A 6,983-nucleotide genomic window follows, 5' to 3' on the forward strand; every position below is an offset into this window, starting at 1 on the left:
ATGGTTGTCAGTCACCTTGTTCATGAGTGAGAATGATGATGAGTGTCACGGATCATCACCTTCATCAAGTTGAAGAACAAGTGATATCTTGGACAAAGAACAAGCGGAATTGAATAGAAGAACAATAGTAATTGCATTAATACTCGAGGTACAGCAGAGCTCCACACCTTAATCTATGGTGTGTAGAAACTCCACCGTTGAAAATACATAAGCATAAGGTCTAGGCATGGCCGAATGGCCAGCCTCCCAATGATCTAAGATAGCATAAAACGAAGATAGCTACCAAAGTCTAGATACAATAGTAAAAGGTCCTACTTATAGATAACTAGTAGCCTAAGGTGTACAAAGATGAGTAAATGACATAAAAATTCACTTCCGGGCCCACTTGGTGTGTGCTTGGGCTGAGCAATGAAGCAATTTCGTGTAGAGACTCTTCTTGGAGTTAAACGCCAGCTTTTATGCCAGTTTGGGCGTTTAACTCCCATTTGGGTGCCAGTTCCAGCGTTTAACGCTGGGATTTCTTGAGGTGACTTTGAACACCGGTTTGGGCCATCAAATCTTGGGCAAAGTATGGACTATCATATATTGCTGGAAAGCCCAGGATGTCTATTTTCCAACGCCGTTGAGAGCGCGCCAATTGGGCTTCTGTAGCTCCAGAAAATCCACTTCGAGTGCAGGGAGGTCAGAATCCAACAGCATCTGCAGTCCTTTTGAGTCTCTGAATCAGATTTTTGCTCAGGTCCCTCAATTTCAGCCAGAAAATACCTGAAATCACAGAAAAACACACAAACTCATAGTAAAGTCCAGAAAAGTGAATTTTAACTAAAAACTAATAAAAATATACTAAAAACTAACTAGATCATACTAAAAACATACTAAAAACAATGCCAAAAAGCGTATAAATTATCCGCTCATCACAACACCAAACTTAAATTGTTGCTTGTCCTCAAGCAACTGAAAATCAAATAAGATAAAAAGAAGAGAATATGCAATGAATTCCAAAAACATCTATGAAGATCAGTATTAATTAGATGAGCGGGGCTTTTAGCTTTTTGCCTTTGAACAGTTTTGGCATCTCAGTCTATCCTTTGAAATTCAGAATGGTTGGCTTCTTTAGGAACTCAAAATCCAGATAGTGTTATTGATTCTCCTAGTTAAGTATGATGATTCTTGAACACAGCTACTTTATGAGTCTTGGCCGTGGCCCAAAGCACTCTGTCTTCCAGTATTACCACCGGATACATACATGCCACAGACACATAATTGGGTGAACCTTTTCAGATTGTGACTCAGCTTTGCTAAAGTCCCCAATTAGAGGTGTCCAGGGTTCTTAAGCACACTCTTTTTGCCTTGGATCACAACTTTATTCTTTCTTTTTCTTTCTTTTTCTCTTTTTTTTTTCGGTTTTTTTTTTCGCTTGCTTTCTCTCTTTTTTTTTTTGTATTCACTGCTTTTTCTTGCTTCAAGAATCATTTCTAATGATTTTTCAGATCCTCAGTAACATGTCTCCTTTTTCATCATTCTTTCAAGAGCCAACCTTCATGAACCACAAATTCAAGATACATATGCACTGTTTAAGCATACATTCAGAGAACAAGAGTATTGCCACCACATCAAATTAATTAAACTATTATAAAATTCAGAATTCATGCAATTCTTTCCTTTTCAATTAAGCACGTTTTTATTCAAGAAAGGTGATGGATTCATAGGACATTCATAACTTTAAGGCATAGACACTAAGACACTAATGATCACAAGACACAAACATGGATAAACATAAGCATAAAATTCGAAAAACAGAAGAATAAAGAACAAGGAAATCAAAGAACGGGTCCACCTTAGTGATGGCGGCTCTTTCTTCCTCTTGAAGATCCTATGGAGTGCTTGAGCTCCTCAATGTCTCTTCCTTGTCTTTGTTGCTCCTTTCTCATGATTCTTTGATCTTCTCTAATTTCATGAAGGATGATGGAGTGTTCTTGATGCTCCACCCTTAGTTGTCCCATGTTGGAACTCAGTTCTCCTAGGGAGGTGTTTAGTTGCTCCCAATAGTTTTGTGGAGGAAAGTGCATCCCTTGAGGAATCTCAGGGATCTCATGATGAGTGGGGTCTCTTGTGTACTCCATCCTTTTCTTGGTGATGGGTTTATCCTCATCAATAGGGGTATCTCCTTCTATGTCAACTCCAACTGAATAACAGAGGTGACAAATGAGATGAGGAAAGGCTAGCCTTGCCAAGGTGGAAGACTTGTCCGCCACTTTATAGAGTTCTTGGGTTATAACCTCATGAACTTCCCTTCTTCTCCAATCATGATGCTATGAATCATGATGGCCCGGTCTAGAGTAACTTCGGACCGGTTGCTAGTTGGAATGATTGAGCGTTGGATGAACTCCAACCATCCTCTAGCCACGGGCTTGAGGTCATGCCTTCTCAATTGAACCGGCTTGCCTCTTGAATCTCTCTTCCATTGTGCGCCCTCTTCACATATGACTGTGAGGACTTGGTCCAACCTTTGATCAAAGTTGACCCTTCTTGTGTAAGGATGTTCATCTCCTTACATCATAGGCAAGTTGAATGCTAACCTTACATTTTCCGGACTAAAATCCAAGTATTTCCCCCGAACCATAGTAAGATAATTCTTTGGATTCGGGTTCATACTTTGATCATGGTTCTTTGTGATCCATGCATTGGCATAGAACTCTTGAACCATCAAGATTCCGACTTGTTGAATGGGGTTGGTAAGTACTTCCCAACCTCTTCTTCGGATCTCATGGCGGATCTCCGGATATTCACCCTTTTTGAGTGAAAAGGGGACCTCGGGGATCACCTTCTTCAAGGCCACAATTTCATAGAAGTGGTCTTGATGCACCCTTGAGATGAATCTATCCATCTCCCATGACTCGGAGGTGGAAGCTTTTGCCTTCCCTTTCCTCTTTTTAGAGGTTTCTCCGGCCTTGGATGCCATAAATGGTTATGGAAAACGAAAAAGCAACGCTTTTACCACACCAAACTTAAAAGGTTTGCTCGTCCTCGAGCAAAAGAAGAAAGAAAAGAGTAGAAGAAGAAGAAATGAGGGAGAAAGGGATGGCTTTGTATTCGGCCAAAGAAGGGGAGAAGTGGTGTTTAGGTTGTGTGAAAATGAAGGAGTGAAGAAGGGTATTTATAGGGGAGAGGGGAGATGGTGTTCGGCCATTATGGGTGGGTTTTGGGAGGGAAAGTGGTTTGAATTTGAAGGGTGAGGTTGGTGGGGTTTAATGAAGGATGGATGTGAGTGGTGAAGAGAAAGATGGGATTTGATAGGTGAAGGGTTTTTGGGAAAGAGGTATTGAGGTGATTGGTGAATGGGGGAAGAAGAGAGAGGGTGGTGGTGGGGTAGGTGGGGGTCCTGTGGGGTCCACAGATCCTGTGGTGTCAAGGAAAAGTCATCCCTGCACCAAATGTTGCTCAAAATCACGTTTTGAGCCATTTCTGGCGTTAAACGCCGGGCTGGTGCCCATTCCTGGCATTTAACACCAGGTTCTTGCCCTTTTCTGGCGTTTAACGCCAGTCTGGTGCCCCTTTCTGGCGTTAAACGCCCAGAATGGTGCCAGACTGGGCGTTAAACGCCCAACTGCTAGCCTCACTGGCGTTTAAACGCCAGTGAATTCTTCCTCCAGGGTGTGCTGTTTTTCTTCTTGTTTTTCATTCTGTTTTTGCTTTGTCAATGGATTTTGTGACTTCTTATGATCATCAACCTACAAAAAACATAAAATAACAAAAGAAAATATATAAAATATAATCATTGGGTTGCCTCCCAACAAGCGCTTCTTTAATGTCAGTAGCTTGACAGATGGCTCTCATGGAGCCTTACAAATGATCAGAGCAATGTGGGAACCTCCCAACACCAAACTTAGAGTTTGAATGTGGGGGTTCAACACCAAACTTAGAGTTTGGTTGTGGCCTCCCAACACCAAACTTAGAGTTTGACTTTGGGGGCTCTATTTGTCTCTGATTTGAGGGAAGCTCTTCAAGCTTCATCTCCATGGTGACAGAGGGATATCCTTGAGCCTTAAACACCAAGGATTTTTCATTCACTTGAATGATCAGTTCACCTCTATCAACATCAATCACAGCCTTTGCTGTGGCTAGGAAGGGTCTGCCAAGGATGATGGATTCATCCATGCACTTCCCAGTCTCTAGGACTATGAAATCAGTAGGAATGTAATGGTCTTCAACTTTTACCAAAACATTCTCTACAAGTCCATGAGCTTGTTTTCTTGAGTTGTCTGCCATCTCCAATGAGATTCTTGCAGCTTGTACCTCAAAGATCCCTAGCTTCTCCATTACAGAGAGAGGCATGAGGTTCACACTTGACCCTAAGTCACACAGGGCCTTCTTGAAGGTCGTGGTGCCTATGGTACAAGGTATGGAAAACTTCCCAGGATCTTGTCTCTTTTGAGGTAATTTCTGCCTAGACAAGTCATCCAGTTCTTTGGTGAGCAAGGGAGGTTCATCTTCCCAAGTCTCATTTCCAAATAACTTGTCATTTAACTTCATGATTGCTCCAAGGTATTTAGCAACTCGCTCTTCAGTGACATACTCATCCTCTTCAGAGGAGGAATACTCATCAGAGCTCATGAAAGGCAGAAGTAAGTCCAATGGAATCTCTATGGTCTCATTTTGAACCTCAGATTCCCATGGTTCCTCATTGGGGAACTCAGAGGAGGTGGGTGCACGCCCATTGAGGTCTTCCTCAGTGGCATCCACCTCCTCTCTTTCCTCTCCATATTCGGCCATGGTTATGGCTTTGCACTCTCCTTTTGGATTTTCTTCTGTATTACTTGGGAGAGTACTAGGAGGGAGTTCAGTAACTTTCTTGCTCAGCTGACCCACTTGTCCTTCCAAATTTCTGATGGAGGACCTTGTTTCATTCATGAAACTTTGAGTGGTTTTGATTAGATCAGAGACCATTGTTGCTAAGTCAGAGGTATTCTGCTTAGAACTCTCTGTCTGTTGCTGAGAAGATGATGGAAAAGGCTTGTTATTGCTAAACCTGTTTCTTCCACCATTATTATTGAAACCTTGTTGAGGTCTCTCTTGATTCTTCCATGAGAAATTTGGGTGATTTCTCCATGAAGAATTATAGGTGTTTCCATAGGGTTCTCCTAGGTAATTCACCTCTTCCATTGAAGGGTTCTCAGGATCATAAGCTTCTTCCTCAGATGAAGCTTCCTTAGTACTGCCAGGTGCATTTTGCATTCCAGACAAACTTTGAGAAATCAAATTGACTTGTTGAGTCAATATCTTGTTCTGAGCCAGTATGGCATTCAGAGTGTCAATCTCAAGAACTCCTTTCTTCTGATTAGTCCCATTATTCACAGGATTCCTTTCAGAAGTGTACATGAATTGGTTATTTGCAACCAATTCAATTAGCTCTTGAGCCTCTGCAGGTGTCTTCTTCAGATGAAGAGATCCTCCAGCAGAGCTATCCAAAGATATATTGGATAGTTCAGAGAGACCATCATAGAAAATACCTATGATGCTCCATTCAGAAAGCATGTCTGAGGGACATTTTCTGATTAATTGTTTGTATCTTTCCCAAGCTTCATAGAGGGATTCTCCATCCTTCTGTCTGAAGGTTTAGACTTCCACTCTAAGCTTACTCCATTTTTGAGGTGGAAAGAACTTTGCCAAGAAGGCATTGACTAGCTTTTCCCAAGAGTCTAGGCTATCTTTAGGTTGTGAGTCCAACCATATTCTAGCTCTGTCTCTTACAGCAAAAGGGAATAGCATTAGTCTGTAGACCTCAGGGTCAACCCCATTAGTCTTGACTGTGTCACAGATTTGCAAGAACTCAGCTAAAAACTGATGAGGATCTTCCATTGGAAGTCCATGGAATTTGCAATTCTGTTGCATTAGAGAAACTAATTGAGGCTTAAGCTCAAAGTTGTTTGCTCCAATGGCAGGGATAGAGATGCTTCTCCCATAGAAGTTGGGAGTAGGTGCAGTAAAGTCACCCAGCACCTTCCTTGCATTGTTGGCATTGTTGTTGTTTTCGGCTGCCATGTGTTCTTCTTCTTTGAAGAATTCGGTCAGGTCCTCTAAAGAGAGTTGTGCTTTGGCTTCTCTTAGCTTTCTCTTCAAGGTCCTTTCAGGTTCAGGGTCAGCTTCAACAAGAATGCCTTTGTCTTTGCTTCTGCTCATATGAAAGAGAAGAGAACAAGAAGATGTGGAATCCTCTATGTCACAGTATAGAGATTCCTTAAGGTGTCAGAGGAAACGAAAAATAGAAGAAAGAAGGTAGAAGAATTCGAACTTGATGAGATAAAGTTCGAATTGTGCATTAAGAAGGAGTAGTACTCCATAAATAGAAGGATGTGGGAAGGAGGGAAGAGGATTTTCGAAAATTAATTAAAAAGATGTTAAAAACATTTTAAAAATTGATTGATAATTTTCGAAAATTGAAAGTGGAAAAGAAATCAAGTGATTTTTGAAAAAGATTTTGAAATTAGAAATTAAGAAGATTTGATTGAAAACTATTTTGAAAAAGATGAGGTTGAGAAGATATGATTGGTAAAAAAAAAATTTGATTTGAAAACAATTTTAAAAGATTTGATTTTGAAAATTAGTGACTTGCCTAACAAGAAAAGATATGATTCAAACATTAAACATTTCTCAACAGAAAAGGCAACAAATTTGAGATGTTCAATCAAATCATTAATTGTTAGTAAGTATCTTTGAAAAAGGAAAGAAATTGATTTTGAAAGCATTTGATTGAAAAGATATGATTTGAAAAAGATTTGATTTTGAAAAACTTTGAAAACTTGAAAAAAAATTGATTTGAAAACAAAATCTTCCCCCTTTGCCATCCTGGCGTTAAACGCCCAGAATGGTGCACATTCTGGCGTTTAACGCCCAAAATGCACCCTTTTTGGGCGTTAAACGCCCAGCCAGGCACCCTGGCTGGCGTTTAAACGCCAGTCTGTCTTCTTCACTGGGCATTTTTG

The 6,983-nt window shown here is 40.8% G+C and overlaps 1 non-coding gene across 1 annotated transcript; it reads left to right on the top strand.

The window, feature by feature from the left end:
• The first annotated feature begins 5,529 nt into the window (after positions 1-5,529).
• Positions 5,530-5,637, top strand: LOC130954871 (small nucleolar RNA R71). Its single transcript, XR_009076446.1, has one exon. It is a non-coding gene; the product is annotated as a small nucleolar RNA R71 (small nucleolar RNA).
• The last annotated feature ends 1,346 nt before the right edge of the window (positions 5,638-6,983 follow it).

Source organism: Arachis stenosperma, chromosome 1, assembly GCF_014773155.1.
Source record: "Arachis stenosperma cultivar V10309 chromosome 1, arast.V10309.gnm1.PFL2, whole genome shotgun sequence".
Classification (NCBI taxonomy): Eukaryota; Viridiplantae; Streptophyta; class Magnoliopsida; order Fabales; family Fabaceae; genus Arachis; species Arachis stenosperma.